The 25,539-nt window shown below is 37.2% G+C and overlaps 1 long non-coding RNA gene across 1 annotated transcript; it reads right to left on the bottom strand.

The window, feature by feature from the left end:
• Positions 1-1,032: 1,032 nt before the first annotated feature.
• Positions 1,033-23,927, bottom strand: LOC128316359 (uncharacterized). Its single transcript, XR_008300127.1, has 2 exons — positions 22,490-23,927; positions 1,033-22,243 (listed from the first exon to the last, which is right to left on the bottom strand). It is a non-coding gene; the product is annotated as an uncharacterized LOC128316359 (long non-coding RNA).
• Positions 23,928-25,539: the final 1,612 nt, after the last annotated feature.

The raw sequence follows: 25,539 nt of genomic DNA on the forward strand, positions 1-25,539 counted from the left end.
ATGAAGCATTTATCCAAACTCTTTCATATAAACTATACAATTAGCTAAACAAATAGTACATGAGGGGGAGTTTTTCTTTGTAGACTCATTCCAGATAATAAATCAATATAAAGCGGCAATTAAAATATCATCCTGTGCAACTCCTAATGAATTCAAGTATGGAGGCAAAACAGCTACTAGTATCAAAAAAAGAAAAACCACCACATATGTCTCCTGAGAGAAGAAATACCATTCATATATTAGGAAGTGAGGAGGATGGGGAGAACAAAGGGAGGAAAAGAAAGAGAAGCGGAGGTGAGAGACAGGGAGAAAGGAAGGAAGGAAAGAAGGAAGGAAATCTGAATTTGATTAAGTCTCTAGACTCTACCACTTTATAAAAAACACACAGGAGATAAGGACATGTTAAACTATACCACCAAGACCCCATCAGCAATATGTATCAAAGTACATATTAATAAGAATAAAGGACACCATTTGGACCCTGACTCAAACAAATGCAAAAAGAAGCCTTATGAGAAACCATTGGCAAATTGAACATTAATTATTTAGTAATATTTAGAATTAACTTTAAGTTTCAGGTATGATAATTAAATTATGGTTACTACATTTTAAAGTGTTTTTATCTTTTAGAATACCATACTGAAATATTTACAAATAAAATGGTATATCTGACACCTGCTTAGTTTCACACAGAAGAGAAAAAATGGAAATGGGGCAGATCAGTGAACCAAGATTAGCCCAGAGTTAGTAACTGCTGAAGCTCGATGATGGCTACCTAGGAGTTCATTATACTAGTTTGTCTACCTTGTATATTTGAAGGTTTCCAAAATACAATTTTTTTAAATAGGAGGTATACAGCACCTTAAATAAATGGTACTTCAAATATTATAACAGAAGTACTTTTAAGAATTTAAAACTTCACTACATGTTTGTATGAGAAAAAAAATGTTTTAAGAAAATAGTAACACTAATGTCTCAACTAGTAGGTATTTTTCTCAATTTTTAGCTAAAATGTTATGCTTTGTTTATAAGTAAGTAATGGTTGGTCTCTTTATTAAGTACAGCTAGTACGCTGAAAACAGCTGAAACAGTTGAAAATGGAAAAGCAGTAACTTTAAAAACATAAATATAAGCAAACTGCCAGACTTTAGATTTTTTTACTTCCAAAGTTTTTTGTTCACTTTGTCTGGCACTAGAAAGACTCAGGTTGAGGTAGAGGGGTGCATAGAGTTTGGCTCAAATGCTTCAAGTTTGGATAACAAATGTGTAAAATTTAAATTATTGTATGATGAATCCTGTTAAGTGAGAAACAGTTGTATTCAACACAAACAGGTGAAAAGTACAAAGGCTTTGAAATTCAGTTTTTGTTCCATCACTTATTAGTTTCACATCATTTCAGGCAAGTTTTAGTGCCTTCATCTGCAAAATGAGAAAAATAATTTCTTCCACATAATGATGTGATACAGGGATTTGATTATACTATGATATAAATTATAAATACATATTCAATGTATTTTAATATTTTATATAAACTACAGAAGTGTGTGCACACACACACACAGTTTCCTAGCATTGTTCCATTAGATAGTGTTTCACAGTAGCTAATATTCCAATTGTCAACATCCAATCATTATTCTACCAGTTAACAGTATTGTTATGCTACCTGATATTACACTCACTTCTTCCCAAATGCCAACAATATTTCCCGTGGGCATAAATAATAATTTGGAAAACACATACACTGATGAACTAAGAAACCCCTTTATACACTGAAGCTATGGGTGTTCTTTATGAAATCAGCAGGCCAAGAATTTGCCTATAACTTCTATTTACTTAAGTTGTATAGATTTTGGATAAATAATATTATTTGAAAAGTTTAAAGGTAGGCTGCTTTCAGTTACACAGCCAAATCTTACTTACATTTGAAATATATTTGGTGTTTGAAGGATAAATCTACACTAAAAAATATCAAAGTAATCACTGGACTAATGCTCCTATAAGAAAATTCTTACCCTTGAAGATAAAGTATCAACAAGAATGGGCTTCCTTCCAACTCACTTGATGCCCTAGGGCATTTTGCATACACCTTAAAACACTTATCATGTTATATCAGTTATTTATTTACATACTGGTCCCACAGTTGGAATATAAGCTTCAAAAAGACAGAGAAAGACCTATTTTCCTTTTCTATCATCAGCATCTGCATAGTAGTGCCTGGCAGCAGCAGGTGCTTAGTAAATGTTTGCTGAATTCACATATAAGTATATGCACCTTCATTCTCTAAGGGCTTCCGGATCAAATCATTACATGCCCCTTTGTTAAGTACTCCATGAAGGGACTGAGCCTATCAAACCTGGGACTAGAACCTTAAGAGACTCCCATTGTACTCTTACCCTTACCCCTTATCCCCTAGAGGGCACATCTATTGCAGATCACTTGAATTCAACACAGACAATATTCCTGGGTTACTCTTCTAAGCCTAGCCCTCAATCTATAATACCAGCTAAGACTTACTGACAGCACTACACTAAACACTAAACACTACACTAAACACAGCATATACCTTTGCTCGTGTGTTCTTTACGATAGCCTGGGATTATTAGTATTACTCCCATTTTACAGGTAAAGATGCTAAGGCTTAAAGAGGTAATGAAATATGTTCAAAGTTCCAAGGTCATAGAGCAGAGGGAGGATTTGAACCAGGTCTGTCTGACCATGGCCCACATTCTTAATCACTGACTCTACTGAAAAGAAGACTACTAGTAAACAAAACTTTTCAAAAAAGACTCTGAAAGTCTCTTTCTTCTTACGTTTTCTGACACATGGGGACCCTTCCATACAGTGAATACTAATCAACAGAAGCCACTCTAAGATGGCAACAGAGGATGGAAATCATGCTTAAAGAAAAAACAATCTGAGCAGTCTAGAAATCTTGTGAACAAGACTAGAAAATTTTTTTTAAAAAAGGAGAGATGCATAAAGGACTAGATCACTATTAATGACTAAATCTGTATAGAACTCAAAAGCTACAAAGCACATACAAATACACACACTAATTCACAAAGCTGCCCTGGAATGTTGGTGTCATATAGATTTGACGCTGAGACCTTCATTAGAACCAGCAGAGATAGTAAAGGTTAACATCAGACCGTTTTTCCCAAGTTTAAATCTCAGCTTTGACAATTACTGCAAAGCTTTAGGAAAGGTACTTATCAACCACGCTCAGCCTCAGTTTCCAGGGGTGTAAAATAGAAATAATGCCTCCCTTGTAGCAAAATGATGAGAAAAACAATTAATACATCATGTTGCTCAAAGCCGTTAACTTAAGCACATGTATGTGGACTGGTAATGATAGGAAGAAGGTAATACTATTTAAGGAAACAAAAAATGGTGCTTTAGAGGCCTGGATGTTCAAAAGCAGCAGCAGCAAAGAAACTAAAAACAATCAACAAGCTGTCCTCAGGCTTAGATTCCCAGGCAAAACTGGACTGCCTACAGAGGGGATCCTACCCAGAAAGGTATATCTGAAAAAAACTGTTCTTCGCCCGGGCAGGCTTCAAGGGCAAGCAACAAGAATGGGTAACAAATACTTTTTTTCTTTTAAGTCAGCTCTATGTATAATGTAGGGCTCAAATTCACGACCCAAGATCAAGACTCGCATGCTGTACCAACTGAGCCAGCCAGGCACCCCAGTTAGGACATACTTTTTAAAGTGTAAAAACTACTGGGAAACTATTAACCACTTCCAACTAAGATTAACCTAACTGCTTTCCTGACAAAACCACACTGGGATCAATAACATTAATTCTTAATGACTAAGGGGAAGTTTTCACCTAGAGTGGAGCTGAGCAAGAATGGAAACAGCACTTATGACAAAAATTGCTGGCCTCTCACTGTTTCACCCTACGAGATACCCTGTGACACCTTCCTCCGCCCCTTCCTTGGTCAATTAACCCTTCAAAAATTCTTACTAAATGCAAACACTGTTCTAGTTCCAAGGAATACAAGGACGGACGATGAACAGGAGAGTGCAATAGGACAGTAACAATAACAACAGCTAAGATCTGAGTGTTTGCGCTGTGCCAGGCTCTTCAGGTGCTTGACATATTTCATAACTTAATTCTCACAACAAGCCCACAAGGTAGGTAGTAATACTGTCCAATAAATGACAAAAAATGGAAACATGGAAATCTGTCATAACTTGCAAACTCATTCAGCAGTGAAGCTTAGATTCAAATCTAGGCAGGTAAGGTAGAATGATAAATGTTGGACAAACAGGTTATGGGAACATCAAGGCCCCCGAAATGTAAGTAAACTGGTTAGTAATGAATAAAGTTAATAAGTATGCTTTAAAGTCTTAGAAATCCTTAGAAACACACAAAGAGAAGGTAAACAAAGACACGGGCCCCATCTTTAAAATTTTCATGGACCACATAGATAACAGCTCAGGTTCACCACCACTTCGCAGAAACATCAACAGCTGTTACCTTTGGTTTCACTCAAACAAAGAAGTTTAAAAATAATAAATGAAGAGTGACTAGGGAAATACATTGCCCAAATGAAACCAGTTAACGTTATTAAACTGAATTACAATCATGACCAAAAATGTGATCACATCATAAAATATCATAAAGCCGCTCCAGCAATGAATGGCTGAAAGGTAAGACCCTTCTCTGTAGCACATAGGTTTTACATGGGGTTGCACACCCAACTAATACTTTTATTGGAGAAGAAGCATCATACAGTTGGGCCAGTAAAGGTCTTCTTGAGGTGAGCTTGCCCACACCAGTTAACCAGTTAATTAACCAGACGTTTCATCAGTGACACATCTAATAGATAAGTTTCTCTTAAAGCAACAGTCTTAGGGAGACTTTCTGGAATTAAATTGCCTTCAGTTGTACCGTGTGAAGAGATTAGTTCTATAATACATGCTATGCTACTAGTCAATCCTCATTATCTGCAAAGTATAATTTAACATTTGCAACACGAGTCCCATATTCTTGTCTGCCTAATAAAACAACTCTCATTGCTTTCCTAATGGATTCAAAAATGAGCTTGATCTTCCTCACAAAACAAGTTTACTCTCCAAATTTACTAACTTATTTTAATACGTTTCCTTTTTCCTCATCACTCAGCCTGAAACTCTAGTTGTTACTGACTCCTCCATCTTTTTCATTCTGTATCACCTCACGCCAGGATTATCAAAATAAGCTTCACCGGTCTTCCTATTTCAAATAACTTCTCCTTCTAATCCTTTTTCTAAGACTGTGAAAGTTTTACTCTTAAAAAGCAATGCTTTCACTTTGCTACTCTCTGTCCCAGAACCAACAATGGCAACAGCATATAAGATCACATAATAGAAGCAACATTAGCTTAATAATTAAGAAGCCTTGGTTCCAGGCCCAATTTCTCCACTAACTAATTTGAATGATTCACTTTGGTTTCCTTACCTGGAAAACACGAGTCCTAGGCTAGAAGAGCACTGCAATCTTTAACTTGAAGAGCAACAAATCTCTTGTCCTGGAATTCATGGTCCACCATAATTAAGCTCATCAAACTCATCTACAACTATCCCCAGCATGTATTTTCCTACCCCCAGCTATTGTCTGCATACTCCTGAATTATGTCAGGCATGTTTGTACTATACTAATTCCTTTTTTTTTTAATTTTAGAGAGTATAAGCAGCGAAAGAGGAGGGAGGGAGGGAGGGAGGGAGGGAGAGAGAGAGAGAGAGCGCGCGAGCAAGCTAAGCAAGCTCTACACTCAGCATGGAGCCTGATGGGGGCTCAATCCCATGACCCTGGGATCATGACCTGAGCTGAAATCAAGAGTTGGACCCTCAACCAACTGAGCCACCAAGTGCCCATAATTCCTTCTTCTAACATGACCTCACTCTTTTAGTAATCATCAGTAATATGTCCTTTTTCTTTCTAGAGGCTCTATCTATTGTCTACATTTGGCCCTGTTAACTCTAAAATTTAACCTATGTATGTTGTGGCTCCAACATAAGGACTCAGTAGTTAATGAACTGATTTTATTTTGGTTCTCCTAAGTGCACAGTCTAATTTATCAATGCTCATCTGAACTGATTATCATATATAGCTAATGTAGTTAGTGAAAGTACTTAATCCTAGTACATTAACAAATTCACTTCCTGTTTGCTGGAAACTTATTTTTAAACATCAAACCATATTATTTTATGAGCAACAAGTTAGTTCTAATAATGTCAGTTCAGGAATTTTATAAGTTCAATTATTTTTTGTGAGCTGATCTGAGACCCCCAAGTTACCATCTTCAACACTGCATTGATAAGAAAGTGCCAGCTGAGGAAATGATCACTTGGGAGGAAGTCCAAACCTTTTCTCCCGTCCCCCCCGTGGCCATTCAGCTTGCAGAAAGCAGAAATTAATGACTCAGAGACACCACATGGACCTGATTTTGACATACAACAGAACAAATACTCATTTACAAAAAAAAATCCATGTCCTATAACACAGTAAAAAGAGCAAAGAATGTGCTGTCAGAAAACCTGTACCAAACCCCACCACTTAGTAACTAATAGCCACAGGTTAAGTCTCATGACCTTGCATCCTGATTTCTCATCAGCAAAATGGGGATAATCGTAACACCAGCCTTACCTACTACATAAGACCTCTGAGGCTCAAATAACATAATAATGTAAAAGTGTTCTGAAAACTGCAAAACATGCTTCACAATGCAAATTTGGATATTATGTAAGCAATATTCATAGTCAAATACTCACCAATTGTATTTATTATCAAATAAATGTACCTAGTAAGAAAACTAAAATGATTAGATAAGAATCATCCTTAATGATACCAATTTTCTAAGTCTGGGTTTTTAAACACCGTGCTTTTTGAACTAGGACACACAAAACTCTACACAAACAACTTCAGACAGTTAAGTGTATGAACGCCTTTTCTTAAAGATCTCTAGGGAGAAAACTTCTCATAGCTCTCTTGGTATTTTTCCCTCTGGAACTGAACAGCTCAAAGTATAAAAAAGTAAGTTCTCATTTCTTTCATCTGGCATAAAGGAAATAAAATATACCAAGTTGGTGTAAAATAGAAAAACTGGCTGTAAAAATTCTATTCTACAAGTTTCATGGCAAATAGAGACAAAATATCCAAGGTATAATGGATGTAAGCTTTTTCTCTTTCATCAAATTCCCTCCTTGCAGAGGTGGAAACATGCATTGCCTAAATAAAAGAATGCAGATCAGTTCTTAAATTTCATAATGGAATACTAACCTTGACACCTGCCAACCTAGAATATAAAATATAAGGTCTCCTTTTCAACCTACACCACAGAACCTGAGCACTTTGTGCACTTGTCAAATGTTGATGTTAAACTCCTGACAAAAGCAAATATTAAGACAATTGGTACTAGAAAGAATTTAAGGCCCATTTAACCAAATTTCACAAGATCCATCCCTGAACTATATTACTTTCACATTGTTACCAAAATGTTTTTATTACTTGACTACTTAGAGTTATGCCTTAGACTCTCACTGAGGAGCAACGTAAGAAGCAAGTACTTACAAGAATGTTTTTATTCTGGCATCCAAACTGTCCAGTACGTTATTCAATACCTCTTTCAATGCACTGTCTTCCTATAGCAAGCACTCCCTCTGGGGCACTTCACTAACAATTCACACACTCCAATTTACTGAAATTCCGATTTGCTTGTCTATTATCTCCCCTGGACATTAAGTTGAACGTAGAAACGACATTTTATTCAACATGATTTCTCACACACTGAGGACAGTGACTAGCACATAAAGGAGCTTAATAATCATGGATGTTATGAATAAATCATATATTTTATTTTCCCAGGACATATGTTCAGTCCTAAATAGAAAATAATCTTCTTAAAAAAAAAAAAAAAGAAGCCACATCTTCCATTTATTTATCTTCTCCACTCTTCCTGGAACTTTCCTTGTGTATTAGCCAGGAATTAGTAAATATCTGAGGAGGAGGATGACAACAATTATGATAGTATTGGTGGAAAAATAAATTATCCTCCTCAAAACAAGGCAGAGCAATAATTGTGTTCATCATTAAAATCAAATACAAAATATTAACAATTTTGTATCTTAAAATTATAGATGATTATTTTCTATTTTCTAAGTTTTCCAACATTAGTTGGGAGATTTTACTTGTGCTATTATACATCAGTATGCCTAAAAAGAATCAGCTCCCACAGTAAACAAAATCTAGAGTGGCTACAGTAATTCATCTAAGAAAAATTAATCACTTGCCACAGAATATTTACATTTCGAAAACCTCAAGCTTCCAGGCTTTTGCCCCCTAAGTCCATGATTTCAGATGATAACGTTCCTCGGTTCCCTCCTGCTGAGGACGACTGCCTGGAGAATTGGACTCTATCTTTCTGAACCTGCCGGGTGCTTGGATGAAGATAGAGAGAGAGCAGGGAGCCAACAGTGACAGTGATCTCGTACCCTGTAGAGGACACACCTGTCATTCTGGTGTTCGGTGTGCTCTTGCCATGGCCCTGCCCTAATTCCAGCCCCGGTTTTAAGTCATACCTGGCGGAAGCAATTCCTCTTGATTAGCAAGCCTAGCTCTATGCTCTATCCTATGGTGGACAAACATGCACCCAAAAAAAAAAAAAAAAAAAAAGAAAAGAAAAAGAGAAAAAAATTCTCAAAGTTACACATGAAGCTGATGTTTATCCCAATCAGGGACGATATGATCCCATAAGCAGTACAAGCACTCTCTGAAGGTAAAACATTGAGAAGAAATTCCTTTAAGTGTAACATCTATCAAGATAACCTGTCCTCTTTAATAGAATCATTCAATTTGTCCTCTGGATAGGTTTCACTTTCCCACAGTAGTATAGTATTTGGAAACTATACATCCTTACGGCTTAAAATGGCCCACACCAGAGTGCAGAGATAAAGGTGGATGAAGATGTGAGTCTGACACATAGAAGCACTCACTTCAGAGCCCAGATTCAAGGAGCCTAAAGCAGTGAATACTTGCTTAACACCATTGAATGCCAAAATAGACCAGCAAGAATGAAAACAGTGGATGCCTTTCATCTCCTAGTTGAGTACTTGAAAGCAGAGCTGTTATTCACATGATATTAAAAAGAAATATATTTCTGGAATTGGTGTGTATAAAAGTGTTGACTAGCCAAAAAGCAAATTTTTAAAAGCATATTTTAGAAGCATATCTACCTATTTATATATTGGACTTAAATTAACTCAAAAAGGAAGATCTTATATAAAAATAGACCTTCTTTTCCTCAGAATCAAAAGAATTCTCTTTCTGAATGCTTTAGTGTAAATAAGAGTATACTTAAAGAACAAAATTCTTATTACATTAGGCAGCAGATGGAGATAATAAGATCCACACCTCTGCTTCCTTTCTTATCATGAGACCCAAATCCTTGGCATGACATTTGAGATTCTGCATTATCGATTTCAGAATGCTAGTGTCAATTCCAGTGATCCCAATACTTATTCATTCAACAAAAATATGTACAGCTCTAGCAGTAAACAAGGCTGAAGTCGATCCCCGTCCCTAAAAGTTCACACTGAAGTGCCCTCCAGGCAAACCAGTCAATTCAGTGTATTCCCCAAACAATCATTCAGCAAATATTTACTGGATAGGTTAAATGCTGGGCTTATACAGAGACAGAGCAGTAAACAACGGGTAAGATTTCTTTCCTTTACAAAGTTCACAACGTTATGAATGAAGACATGTACTGGTCCTTTCGTACTTTTCTTCTCTGTTCATGTCAATTTCCCCCTCTCCTCTGTACACCTGGACATCCCCCCTTCTCCTTAGTACCAGTCCTACCAAATTCCATTTACACCATAGTTCAGATAACATGTTAGCTGGACTGCTAGTGAAGAAACTGGGACTCAAGCAAGACTTAAATCTGGAGGGTGTGTGGGTATGGGAGGGTTGGGGTGGGTGGGGGTGGTCAGCTCAAGTTAAGAAACCAAAGAGAATTCAGAGATTCTGGGCAGGTTTTTAAGGCCAAGACAAGTAGTCAATATAGGAAATCTGTGACTAGGCCTGGGGTAGTCACCATACAAGCAAGACGGAAACCCAGTTATCAGGCTGATGCACAAAGTTAACACAAAGAACCAACAGTAACATTATTTGATATCAAATAAGAAGCTAATGAGTCGGGGTTCTTAAAATTCTCCAAAGGTCAGAGCTGGCCCCTCAGGACTGGGTACAGCCTTTAAGGAGAAGTCATATACTCTCAGCAATGAAATGAAAAGGAATGTATCTTTGCAAACCATATATCTGATGAGAGGTTAATGTTCAAAACATATACAGAACACACGCAACTCAATAGCAAAAAATAATCAGATTTTTAAAATGAGCAAGGGACCTGAATAGATATTTTGCCCACAAGGACACATAAATGGCAAACAAATACACAAAAGATGCTTAACATCATTCATCATCAAGGAAATGCAAATCAAAACCACAACGTGGTATCACCTCACACCTGTTAGGATGGCTATCATCAACAAGAGATAACAAGTGTTGGCAAATGTGCAGAGAAAAGAGAGCTCTTATTCACTGTTGGTGGGAATGCAAACTGGTAGAGCCATTATGGAAAACAGTAGAGATTGCTCAAAAAATAAAAATGGAACTACCATATAATCTAGCAATCACATTCCGGAAACAATCTCTTCTGGGTGTATATACAAAGGAAATAAAAGCAGTACCTCAAAGAGATACACCCCCTTTTTCACTGTAGCATTATTCCCAATAGCCAAGATATAGAAACAAGCTAAGTGTCCATCAAGGGATGAATGCATAAGGAAAAAATGTGATATATATATACACATAGGAATATTACTCAGCCAATGGAAAGAAGGAAATCTTGCCATTTAAGACAACATGAATGAACTTAGAGGACATTATGCTAAGCGAAATAAGTCAGAGCAAGACAAATATTGTATAATCTCACTTATACGTGAAATCTAAAAAAAGACAAACTCACAGATCAGCAAGTAGAATGGTGGTTGCCAGGGGCTTGGGGGATAGAAGGTAGAGGGGAGATGCTAGTCAAAAGATATAAGCTTCCAGCTATAAGATGAATAAATTCTGGGGATCCAATGTACAGCATGAAGACTAGAGTTAATAATACTGTTTTGTATTGTTGAAATTTGCTGAGAGTAGATTTTAAGTGTTCTCACCACACCAAAAAAAAAGAAAAAAAAAGTTGACTATGTGAGGTGATGGATGTGTTAATTAACTTCATTGTAGTAATCATTTCACAAGGTATACGTATATCAAACCATCACATTGTACACTTTAAATACATACAATGTTTACTTATCAATTATACCTCAATAAAACTTAGGGGGGTAAAGAAATTTAGGGGCTCAAAGTCAAAATTATTATTACATTGAGGCCTCAGATTCCCGAAGAAAATTAAAAAAAAAAAAATCTCCAATTATAAATTCTAGACTACCAATTGGCATGATGTGCCTTCCCTTTCCTGGTAAATTAGTCAGTAAATAGAGGATATTAGACCTGAGAAATTATACTTCAATAGTGAAGATGGTAATAGTGATGTTAGCTGTGATAAAATAGTACAAAAGTTAAATTGTAGTATGTCTCTTTACATTTATTGATCAACTACAGTCTTTTCGTTTTCTGTTTATTTAGAGAGAGAGAGAGAGAGAGACAGAGAGAGAGAGAGACAGAGAGTAAGAGAGAGAGGGAGGGAGGGAGAAGAGGGGCAGAGAGAGAGAAGCCCAAGTAGGCTTCGCGCTATCAGCCCAGAGCCCAACCTGGGGCTCGAACTCACGAACCGTGAGATCATGACCTGAGCCAAGATCAAGAGTCGGACACTTAATGGACTGAGCCACAAAGGCACCCCTGATCACCTATAATCTTTAAAAATACTTTTGAATCTACTATCTTATTTCGTTTCATAAAATCCCATAGGAAGGCAAGGCAATCATTACTTTTATAATGACACTGGCAATATTAGTAGCATTTCAGTGACATTATGGCAGCAAAAGCATTTGTAGGATAACGGCCATTTATTTATAGCACTGTATCTTACAGAAATGTGCTTCAGGCTGTAACTGGATCCTTAAGAAATCAGGATATTTCCTACAGCTGCAAATCCAGTGGTAAATAAGAGACCCCAGTGTTGGCTAGCAGGAATAAGTGTTCTCTCCCCAAACCTACCAAAGTAATTCAGCTTTGTTTAAAAACAAAAGTGTGTCCAGAAATATCATCAATAAAGTTCCTGGGCTTTCTCTGTTACTTTCGAGAAGATTTTTTAATTAAATAAAATGTAACTGTAAAAATGCTATTAGTAATGCATCATCATCGCAGAAAACAAAGCTAGTGTTAAAATGGAAGACCTATGCAGATGAAGTTCTGCAAAACGATCAGGACTTTGTTTTTCAGAATTCTCTCTTGATTTCTTCATATACCTCCAACTACATTTCAGACTTAAAAACAAATCATAACAGCCATACATTATTATCAATAGATAACAGCTATTATCATTGTTCAAATAAGGCATCCTGAATATTATACAATAATCCAGGCACAAAAGCCTAAGTACCTTCAGAGGCAGCAGATATATGTCCACGTGAGGGAAACCTGGGAGGTTCATTTCTGACTTACATATGTCAGAGAGTGACTGAAGGATAAAAGGTATTAAAAACGACTGCAAACCTCGGTACAAGTATTTCTAGTGATCAAAATAACTTTTTATAGCACATGAACTACACTAGTTCAATAATTCACATCTTCACACTTCCTCTCCTACGCTAAATCCCGAAGTTCTTTTAATACTTTAAACAGCCTCGTGTTAAATGGATTTCACTCTTGAATTCTGGCAAGCAATTTGAAGCTTTCACACTACTAATAAAGTCATATTGACAGTACTATAGTTACAAATTTAAACAAAATTATGTAAATATCAAGTAACAGTGAGGGCAATTACTGTTTCCACAGGGTAAGTCCTGCAAAGGGACAGCTGGACATTTTATCTTAGACATGAGTGGGTTGGGGAAAGGCGAGAGCCAATGGGTCACCCACCAGGTTGCCATCTGGCTTGGAACCAAGCAGAACAATCAAGCCTGGCAAAAGAAGTCACTGTGTTGTGCCTCCAACTGGGCATTAGCTTTATCCCAATGGCCACTGTTAGGAGGCACAGTTTCATGCCGTTCTTCTCGTGTATGAATTCTTCCCCTGTGCCAGGCGGATGAGGGGAAGATTCTGTCACAGTTGGTGTTGGCCTGACCTCAATTAAGACACTTGTCCCATTTGGGGGCGGGGGGGGGGGGGAGTGTAAATGGCTCCTGTTCTATAAACTCCCAAAGAGTCCAGAACCCAAACCAAAACGGGCAAATGGAAGGAAAGGATGGAATTGGCAGGGGTCATGAGCTTGGCAGGAAAGGGAAAGCAGAAATGGAAATCCTGGATCTCTTCACACCACACCATTATAAATCTGAAATACAGGGGAAAAAACAGAAGGATGAGTCACATAATAAGATATTCCTGTTTTATTTAGTAGCTCATCTGAGGATATAGTAGTTGACATGGCTGAATAGTAAATGGGGAATAAGTGAATAGGTATTCAGCTTTAGATCCTGGGTGAACAGAGTAACAGTCATGTATGCTAACACAGATAAAGACATCCAAATAACTCTCAAACGTTTTCCGTAACTGGATATGATAACTCTTGTCCCTGAACACCCAACTCCATGTATTTCAAGCAAACTATCCATAAGATTTAGCTAAAAATGTAAACAAAATACATGAAAGAACCGCACCCCCCAAAAAAAAAATCTCTATGAGCAACAATATTAGCTTTACTTTTTCCCCATGTGTTAGAGACAGGGATATAGACTGGCTCAGCAACGTGTAATGTGATGTTGTGATGTGAAGAGGCCAGGGCAATCATTAGGCTCCCTGGGAATTCCTGCCACTTACTCTCTTCTCCCTCTTTCCCTCTGAAGGAAAGGAGTGCTCTCCCTCTAACGCCTAAGTCCTTGAGACCACAGTTCCTCACCCTTACTACCCTCTCCACCAAAATACCTCACTGGCCTGATGTGCACGTACCCAGAAATGGTATGTCTGAGGTCAAGTGTGCTTGATCCTGCTGGCTACAGATGTCAGGAGAGTGGGGCACCTGGGTGACTCAGTCAGTTAGTTAAGTGTCCAACTCTTGGTATCGGCTCAGGCCACGATCTCACCTTTCTTAGAAACGAGGCCTGCATCAGACTCCATTCGAATAGTTGTATTTGGATGACATTTACCAAAGGTCCATGTAGAGGGCATGACTCACATGTAGGCACACTTTTGGAGCCTTTCAAAGTTTGTCAGCCAATGCTTTCTGTCTTGAGATTGTGGAAAACCAGCCCTTTCTCCAGACACTTGAAAGTATTCATCTTGCAACCACCTGAAGCAGTGATGTCTCATTCTATAGGTTTCCCACTCAGCAAATCCTTAAACTAGTTTCTGTTTCTTAAGCACCCAAGCTCACAGCTCTGCTTCAAAATTTAACAGGCTTACTCTCTCCTCTCCTCCTTTCCTGTCTGCCAACATTCACACCTACCCTAACGATCTCTTTCTATCCCTCCATTGACTCTTCACTCCTCAGTTTTGCTCCATTTCTTAAATAATCCCGTATTCTTGCACATTTATCTCACCATCCCAGAGTGAGGCCTTCCTATCATCACATGCCTTAGCATTTTCCACTTTCCAGAACTCATTTATATTTTGATTGCTCTTTCCCCAGCTAACTACCATTACTCACATATTTTATATGATTCCGAAGGAGCTCCAATCACATTTCCCCTCTGTCTAAAGGTACACCATTTTACTTAGCAAGAGTTGTACTCTGATACTCTTCTCTAAGTAGTTGATTGATCCATTCACTCTGTCCTGGAATTTTTCCTGTAACCAAAGTTACATGGAAGAAAATGTTGCTAAATATTCAGTCTGAGAGCAAGTAACAAATGAAACTGTATAGTCCACAGAGGAATTAAATATCATGAACTTAATAACATTAGCCGAGTTGTCTAAACAACAGAGTTTCACCAAAAAGAGACAACAATGAAGTACTCTAAGTAGACCCATTATGATACACTAAAATGATTAAAGCAATAAATAGCAGAAATCAATCCTTATTGCAGGGCTTAAAGGAGTGTTTTTAGAATGAGGAAATCCCAACATCCCAAATTCACAATAGGAACTTGCTGAAAAAGTTTTAAAATTTTTACTGTGTTTTCATAACACAGATAGGGATGAAGTCATTCTTTGGGGAAAGTTTAACACCATTTCAAGAACCACATGTACAACTGTTTGGATTATACAATACATAATGTGGCACATTTAGTACTTTTTTCACATTACTAATCTATCAGAAACCCAGTTATGATTCCAGGATTTTATAGTGTTCCTTCTTATTTGTATTGTATGTCTTACCAAGAACTGTAAATAGAATTCAGAACAGATAAATCTGTAAATTTACCATTTTCAAACCAAATCAAACAAAAAGTGCTTCTATCATTCTTATATCCCAGAACAAAATAAACAAACAACTATAAGAAGATGATGGTTCTTATTGACAGAACTTTTAAATCCCCACAGAGATCATTTATTATGTATTCTATTCATAATCAAGTAACAGAGGGTGTGAAGCATGGTTCATCTGTATAGAACTCCCTCAACAACTATTTGGGCCCTATGTTTGATGCTACCAAGGTTCCTTAAAGCACTGTACCCCATAGCTTTAAAATATTATTCAATGGGGGTGCCGGGTGGTGTAGTCAGTTGAGTGTCCAACTCTTGATTTCGGCGTGGGTCATGATCTCATGATTTGAGTTCAAGCCCCGCATTGGTCTCTGCACTAACAGTGTGGAGCCTGCTTGAGATTCTCTCTCTCTGCCCCTCCCCTGCTCATGCTGTCTCTCTCTCTCTCAAGATAAATAAATAAACTTTAAATAAATAAATAAATATCACACAACAGTATCCTTACAGTCTTTAATTCATAAACATTACTATTCACTAAGTATTTAATAATAAGAAATTTGGGCCATGATAGATTTGTATTTTAAAACACATACATTTCTATATTTAGAAAAAGATACATCAAAACTCATAGAACTTCTAATATAAAAGTGCACTTAAAAAAAATCTGTTTTTAATTTCAAACCTGCCTGATAAAAGTATAATTCAGGCAGCACCAATGACCAGTCTTAAATTCCAGTATACAGTTACCATAATGACATCATTTTACTCTCTTGGAAAATAAAATATCTTAGTTGAATCATCTTGGAACACAAATGTACCACTCGGTCAACCCTTGTGAATTCCAGTCATGTTAGTTTTCATCCATAAGCTCCAAGGCTATAAAATCAAATCTCTTGTATTTCTATGTCCCTAGTTTCAAGGCAGTATCTCCAATGGAAACCTAACAATATTTATTAAATCAGGGTGCAAAATGACAAGAGTAAAATGATTTCTAAGATTTCTAAGACCATTTTTAAATCCACTCAAAACAACAGCATAGAGTGAAATGTTGACACAGAACTTGATGGAAGCTTATATTATTTGCAAAGTTACACTTCCCTCATGTTACTTATTAATTGCAAAAGGAAAAAGGTATTTATGATGGAGAGAGATGATGGATACCACCTTAACCAAGTGATCGTGATCAAACATCACCAGTTAAGTCACACTGACGTCACATTCCTCCTGATGTGATGCAACAGGAAATTCACACCATCACTAATGTAGCACCCTTGCTAAATTGTTTAATCTGTGTATGAGCTATTTACTGCTCATTTCACAGCTCAGAATTACTGTGAAAATTCCTCAAAACTTAGCAACTTGAAAAAATAACAATAATCTATGAGCTTTCTCTGTTTCTGTGCATCAGGAATTCAGACAGACCCCAGCTGGGACTGCATGTCTCTACTGTAGTACATCTAAGACGTCAACTAGAAGAACTGAATCATCTGAAGGCCCATTCACTGGCACATCAGGTTGTCAGCTGAGACCTGAACTGGTACTGTGTAACATCTTCATAAGACCTAGGCTTCCTCACAAGGTGGTAGTTGGGTCCCAAAGGTAAGCATTCCAGGAGTGAGTGAGGAAGTCTTAAGGCATATGGCATATACTTCCACCGGACTGCAATGATCAGCTGGCACAAGTCCTTGCCCATCATGCCCTCCCACAGGGAGGGAACAAAGGCTCCACCTCTCAGGTGAGATGGGCTAAATATATTAGTGCAGCTTTCTTTGAAAGAAATTATCTGCCACAACCGGAATCAAATCACTAAGGAGCAATCAAGTCAAACTCATAATGTGGAAAATTCAACAAGACAACCAGCCTGAATGCTTCAAAACAATAAATCAAATTTCATGAAAGACAAAAGGGGGTGGGACATGTCCTAGATCTGTCCAATAGAACTTTCTCTGATGATAGAAATGGTCTGAATTTGTGATGTCCAACAGAGTGGCCACTAACCACATATGACTACCGAGCACTTGAAGCGGAGCTAGTGTGACTAAGGAACTAAGTTTTTAATTTTGTTCATTTTAATCTACTTATATTTAGTCACATACAGCTAGTGGCTATCATATTGGACAGCATAGGTATAGATCAGAGGAGGCCTGTCCAGAAAAGACAGGATAAGCATATACAATGCATCTGCCTTGTTAGATCCTAGCTCATGCAAATGAACAAAACCCATGAAAGGCAATTTTAGTACAACTGGAGAAATTTGAAAATGGCTTATATAGTTGGTGATAGTACAAAATCACTATTAAAAATGTTTTATTATAAAAGTGGTACAGTGGTTATGTAGGAGAATGTCCTGTAATTCGGAGGTAATGTAGTCAGGGATTAAGCACCCTGATATCTACAGCTTACAATGAAATGATTAAGGGAAAAAAAGAAGCATACATGTATGTATATCTATATACAGATGCACAACACACACATATGGGGGGAGGGAGAAAAAAACATAATTCAAATATGATACAGTGTTGACACTGAGGAATTTAGATGAAGCATATATGGGTGTTTACTGTATGTACCATTCATTCAACTTTTCCATAGGTTTAAAAAAATTTTAATAGAAAGATGTGGGGGAAGTAATTGTTTTTCTTCTTAATACCTAGTATACAGTATACTTCTCACATAAATCAGATTATCAAAATTAGCTTTGGTTTCATGTTTTGTGGCTTGGTACTATATAACCCTACATTTTCAATGGATTTCACACAGGAACCAACAGAGTGCTATGATACACCAAAAGTATCCCCAAAAGTATGTTTTGATTAACTGATTAAGTTTAAAAAAGAACATCTGTAGAGGGGTGCCTGGCTGGCTCAGTTGGTAGAGTATGCAACTCTTGATGTCAGGGTTGTAAATTCAAGCCCTGTGCTGGGTGTAAAGACTGAAAAAAAAAAAAAAGACAAAAAAAAAAAACCACACTAAAAATGGAAAATCTGTTCATTTAATTGGGAAGCAGAATTACTTCTTGATGGGGGCGCCTGGGTGGCTCAGTCGGTTAAGCGGCCGACTTCGGCTCAGGTCATGATCTCACAGTCGGTGAGTTCGAGCCCCGCGTCGGGCTCTGTGCTGACAGCTCAGAGCCTGGAGCCTGCTTCAGATTCTGTGTCTCCCTCTCTCTCTGACCCTCCCTCGTTCATGCTCTGTCTCTCTCTGTCTCAAAAATAAATAAACATTAAAAAAAAAATTTAAAAAAAAAGGATTACTTCTTGACGAATAAAGTTATATCATGCCCCCATTTTTTTTTACTATTTCCAGATATCCTTTTTTTAAATGTTTATTTATTTTGAGAGAGCAAGCACCAGCAGGAAAGGGGCAGAGAGAAAGGGAAACAGAATCCCAAGCAGGCTCCACGCTGTCAGCACAGAACCCTATGCAAGGCTCTATGCAAACCATGAGATCATGACCTGAGCCAAAATCAAGAGTCATTCAACCAACTGAGCCATCCAGGCACAGCTCCTACTTTTTTTTTTTTTTTTTTATTGAGGTATAGTTGACATATAACATTATATTAGTTTCAGGTGTACAACATTATGATTCAATATTTGTATATATTACAAAATGATCACCATATTCAGCCTAGTTAACATCCTAGTTATACAATGCTTTTAACATAGCAATTAGCTATATTTTCAGAATCTTGATCTGCTTCAACACAGAAATGATTTTATACAATAAAATGCTGAATGTCTAATGTATTTAATATGAATTTAAAAATATACAAAAAAGTTACATTGAAATGAAAAATAAATAAATAAAAAGATACAAGCATCCACAAATTAAATCTTCTATACTAAAAAAATTCTCAAGCTCTTTTAAATTTCAAGTTGTGTTTTCACTGTAAAATTATGATTAGATGTTTCTGGTACAGACTTATATTTTAAAATAGAGAGTTTTTTTTAGGAAGAAGACAAGTCATAATCATAGCTGGGTAAAAAGAAGAATAGGTGTGTATGCTAATATCAAATAATGACATCTGACTGGGTTCGAACACTCAACTTTCCAAGTTGGCCATAAAAACAAGGCAAGGCAATGGAATGTGGAAAAAACAAGGCAAGGCAATAATATTTAAGAACCCTAAGGATGACACATCTGGATCAGTTCCAAACTAAACGGAGACACTGCACCTATTAGAGAACACAGAAATAGCCTGACAGTTGCCTTAGTCTTCCAACAAAGGATCCTTAGGGCATGAGAATGAGAGGCAGGAACAGACTTGACATGCAAGGCAACCTACCATCTTGCACCACAGTGATGGTGCTGTATTTACAACAAGGGACCTCGGATTCTTAATGGAAAATACTCAAAGATTCTCAACTCTAAGTGGCTTTGTAAAGGTAATTATGCTCCTCTCACCTAGATGATAAAACTAAAACAAGACAAATTCACAAGGCTACACAGACACCTGGTACATGGCATCTTCCTTTCTCCATCCCATTTTAGCCTGGTATAAAATTTTAGTGTAGCCCTTCCACAACATAATGCCACTGTTCTAATTTAGACTTCAAAGTCACAAATTCCAGACTCATTTCACACTCAGGACATACTATCCCATGCCTCCTCCACTTATTTAAGCCTCCATAATTTTCTATTAAAATATATAAGATTATTTATCTTCTAAGTCGTTTCCCTGCTACAGTAAAACAAACCATGACTTACTCATTTTTTTTAATCCATAACAATACTCAGCATAGTATTTGTACAATGCTGGAGTATAAAAGATACTTCATCAGAAAAGCTAGCAGTAGGTAGATGGGAGGTCAAGAGACAATCTGTTCAAATCAACAAGGTTCTAGGCAAAAGCATAAAATTAAGAAACTTGCCAAGATCAGTAGGAATTCTATTAAAGACCTCTTCTCTCTTAAGTCTATGACTGTAAGTCATAAAGATTGTATTTTCTCGGCTTGGTAAAGCTTCAACTAGATAAAGTAGGATAAAAGTATGAGATGTTGAAATGACTGGGGATGAAATAGGGAGAAATAGGATGGCAGCAAAAAAAAAAAAAAAAGCAAAAACTGGAGAAACAAATTTCTTCATAAAACAATGTGATCATTATACAGGGAGTTAAAGAAATTACAAAAGTCTTCTATAAGGCAATAGTATTTTTGTTTTAGATATATGTCTACACTTGGAGAAAAGTTTTATCAGAGAAATTAATGCTCTTCGATGATTTGTCTCAGTGTTTAAAAAAGAAGCTTAAGAAAAAAAAAGAACGTGTTACCGACCATAAGACCCTTGTCCAAGTTAAAAGCTAAATGAAACTGATTTTGATCCAGGCTCAAACAAATGAAATAAGACTCCATAGGGTCATTCACATACACATCTAAACTTGATTCTCTGAAATAGGCAAAATCACTCAATCACTACTATCAAAAGGAATTAGTCTTTTTTTTAATGTTTATTTATTTTTGAGAGAGAGAGAATGGGAATGAGCGGGGGAGGGACAGAGAGAAGGAGACACAGAATCCGAAGCAGGCTCCAGGCTCCGGAGCTGTCAGCACAGAGCCAACCTGGGGCTTAAACTCATGAACCAGGAGATCATGACCTGAGCTGAAGTCGGATGCCTGACCGACTGAGCCACCCAGGCGTCCCATGGAATTAGTCTTAAGCTGTAGCTATTCATAACATTTCCTCTAACTTTAAACACCAAGTCACATTTGTAAGATTCTAGGATTTCTATTTTTCACAAATCCTACAAATCAGTCAAATATCTCTTATTTTTGATGAAGAAGGCAGCAGCGACAGTGATGACGGTGGTGGAGAAAAACAATGTGGCAGCTGCTGACATTTGGTGTGAAGTGAAGAACAAGAGACTGCAGGATTGCTTCTTGTATTCCACTCAAAAACCAACACTGTGCTTCTACAGTTAAGGAGCCCTAAAGAATATTATTTAAAATGCATTCATGCTAATGAGAAGCTTATAAAATGGAAAGAGAATGAGATGTAAATAGAACCAAGAGAGTTCAGGTCTATCTTGTTCACAAATTAATTTTCTAGAAATAGACTACTTCCACTGAGGTCTGGAGAATACTACTTACCAGTGGTATTTTATGCAAAAAAAAAAAAAAAGAATCCCACAAAATTTGTTTCTGCTAACATTTACTTTGAAGTTTTCTGTTCTAAAGCCACAGGTTGTACAGAGGACAAATCCATTAAATGACAAAGAGCAGTACAAATTAAACCCTCCTCTAGGAACATCCTACTGAATGGAAGACACAAAAGTTCACAATAACAGGTCACGCTGAAGCCATAAAAAAGTATTTAATACCAACATTGTTAGTTTCTCTATTCTTCATAATAGCAAAGCAAATGCCCTATTTTTCCAATACATTAAAAAAGTTTTATATTCACCCACCCCCCAACACAAAATACTTGTGTCAAACTGTGATATGTCTTAGTCTCTACTAAACATAGTTGTTGTAATAAGGAAACTGAAATGATTGGTGGTTGTAGCTCTCCTTCCAGGAATACCTGTCAAAATGCCCATTTGTCAGTTTCAAGCTGTCTGGAAATCTACTTTCCCAATAGGGTTTTCCAAAGTAAAAACATATCAAATAGAAAAAAGTATTCTACAATTATCTTTCCCCAAAGAGTAAAAGCTAGATATTTTGGGGTTGTTATTTTACAAATAGTTTTCCACTCAATTTAGGATAATGTAAGAAATGGGGCACCTGGGTGGCTCAGTCGGTTAAGCATCCGACTTCGGCTCAGGTCACGATCTTGCGGTATGTGAGTTTGAGCCCCGCGTCGGGCTCTGTGCTGACTGCTCAGAGCCTGGAGCCTGTTTCAGATTCTGTGTCTCCCTCTCTCTCTGCCCCTCCCCTGTTCATGCTCTGTCTGTCTCTCTCTGTCTCAAAAATAAATAAACGTTAAAAAAAAAAATTAAAAAAAAAAGGATAATGTAAGAAAGGGTAAACATTACCCTAAAAATTAGACTGGTGCTACCTTTCAGCCGTAGTTGAGAAGAAGTGTAAGTTAAAATCAAAGACTTGTAGAATATTAGACCTGGGGAAGGCATCTTGGAGATATCCAACTTGTTAAAGACTGTTCCAGGCTATCCAATTAATTACTGAATAATCCTGTGGAAATGGAGGAAGAATGGGATATGTGAATTCTAAAACAGAGATAATAGCAATTACCCAGCAAAATATACCAAGTTGGGAATGTAGTATTTACAAAATATTAAAGAATACCACTTTAAAAGTTGGGTTCTTGATACTTTAAGTCACAAAATTATCAGAAGCCAATTTTTATAAATTTTTTAATGTTTATTTATTTTTGAGAGAGAGAGAGAGAAAGCTTGAGCAGAGGAGGGCAGAGAAAGAGAAGGAGACACAGAATCCAAGGAGGTTCCAGGCTCTGAGCTGTCAGCAGCACAGAGCCTGATGCAGGGCTCAAACTCATGAACTGTGAGATCATGATCTGAACCGAAGTCAGATGCTTAACCAACTGAGCCACCCAGACACCCCACCAGAAGCCAATTATTTAAAGGGAGAAAAAAATGTTTTAATATTAATATCAAGCAAATATAATCTCCTTCTATCAAAGCAGTGGTTTGTCTATCCACACACACCCATAAAGGAAAAACTTTTTTCCTACTCATATAGGTGAATAGCTAACATTAAACAATATTGACAGTTGTCTCATAAAGTCATCTTAACAATGATACAGAGGAAGGGTGCCTGGGTGGCTCAGTTAGTTAACCGTCTGACTCTTGATTTCAGCTCAGGTCATAACCTCAGGGTTTGTGGGATCCAACCCCATGTCAGGCTCTGCCCTGACAGCAGGGAGCCTGTCTGGAATTCTCTCTCTCTCTCTCTCTCTCTCTCTCTCTCTCTCTCTCTTTCTGTCTCTCTCTCTCTGTCCCTCCCCTGCTCATGCTGTCTCTCTCAATTTCTCTCTCAAAATTAATAAACATTAAAAAAGACAATAATACTAGGGAAAATATGAAATAATAGTGAAAAATGACAAAAAGAGAAGGTCCAGGGCTCTCTGCATGTTTTCTAGGTTTACACACCTTTTGATTAGGTAGGAAAAGGAAAAAGAAACTAAATGGACCAAAAGTATTTCTTAGACACATACTATTTTAATTAGACTATACTTTTAACATTTTATAGATGAAAGTAAAATCATCTGAGCATTTAAAATAGAAAATAAAAATTAAGCAAGCTACAGTTGTTCATAATTACAGTGGCAAACCATTCTAAGATTCTTAAAAATTCTTTGTGAAGAAATAGCCCATTCTCCATATGCCCCCAGGCTAAACCAAACATTCTCTGCCACCCCGTAAGATCTCACTTCATATTCTATTAACCAAGCCTGCATGAACTAACCTCAAAAAAAAAAAAAAAGAAAAGAAAAGAAGAAGAAGAAGAAGAAGAAGAAGAAGAAGAAGAAAGAAAGAAAGAAAGAAAGAAAGAAAGAAAGAAAGAAAGAAAGAAAAAAATGACAGGAGTTCTCTTTCTATAGAATAATGTTGGTACACTCAGCCGTAGCAATTTCTTACTTGACACATCCCCAAAGGCAAGGGAATTAAAAGCAAAAACGAACTACTGGGACCTTATGAAGATAAAAAGCTTCTGCACAGCAAAGGAAACAATCAACAAAACTAAAAGGCAACCAATGGAATGGGAAAAGATATTTGCAAATGACGTATCGGACAAAGGGCTCGTATCCAAAATCTATAAAGAGCTCACCAAACTCCACACCCGAAAAACAAATAACCCAGTGAAGAAATGGGCAGAAAACATGAATAGACACTTCTCTAAAGAAGACATCCAGATGGCCAACAGGCACATGAAAAGATGCTCAACGCCGCTCCTCATCAGGGAAATACAAATCAAAACCACACTCAGATATCACCTCACGCCAGTCAGAGTGGCCAAAATGAACAAATCAGGAGACTATAGATGCTGGAGAGGATGTGGAGAAACAGGAACCCTCTTGCACTGTTGGTGGGAATGCAAATTGGTGCAGCCACTCTGGAAAACAGTGTGGAGGTTCCTCAAAAAATTAAAAATAGACCTACACTATGACCCAGCAATAGCACTGCTAGGAATTTACCCAAGGGATACAGGAGTACTGATGCATAGGGGCACTTGTACCCCAATGTTTATAGCAGCACTCTCAACAATAGCCAAATTATGAAAGAGCCTCAATGTCCATCAACTGATGAATGGATAAAGAAAGTGTGGTTTATATACACAATGGAGTACTATGTGGCAATGAGAAAGAATGAAATATGGCCCTTTGTAGCAACGTGGATGGAACTGGAGAGTGTGATGCTAAGTGAAATAAGCCATACAGAGAAAGACAGACACCCTATGTTTTCACTCTTATGTGGATCCTGAGAAACTTAACAGAAACCCATGGGGGAGGGGAAGGAAAAAAAAAAAGAGGTTAGAGTGGGAGAGAGCCAAAGCATAACAGACTCTTAAAAACTGAGAACTGAGGGTTGATGGGGGTGGGAGGGAGGGGAGGGTGGGTGATGGGTATTGAGGAGGGCACCTTTTGGGATGAGCACTGGGTGTTGTATGGAAATCAATTTGACAATAAATTTCATATATTGAAAAAAAAGAATAATGTTGGTACAATAAATTGATGTGTACTTATCAAAAAGCACACAACATAAGAGAGATAATCAGGTACATGTTACAAGTCATTCTTCCACCATTAAGACAAAACAGCAATTCTACTTGTATAAATTTTATCAAGAGACTCTCTCATTAAAATACCTACAACAAAAAAGAAATAAATGAAAAATGCATTTCTGTGGAAATATTTAAGAGAATCAATCAAAATGAGGTAAAGTAAGCAAATTAACATCATGGCTATCCATCAATTTTCAAAAGTTCTAACAAATATGGTATAGGATGCTACTATTGGCAAAAATTAGAACACGACATTTCCATGGAAGTATCTTAAATATCATATCTGGAAAGCAAAACAACATTTTAAGACATTAGCA

The sequence above is a fragment of the Acinonyx jubatus genome, chromosome B4 (genome assembly GCF_027475565.1).
Source record: "Acinonyx jubatus isolate Ajub_Pintada_27869175 chromosome B4, VMU_Ajub_asm_v1.0, whole genome shotgun sequence".
NCBI classification, from domain to species: domain Eukaryota; kingdom Metazoa; phylum Chordata; class Mammalia; order Carnivora; family Felidae; genus Acinonyx; species Acinonyx jubatus.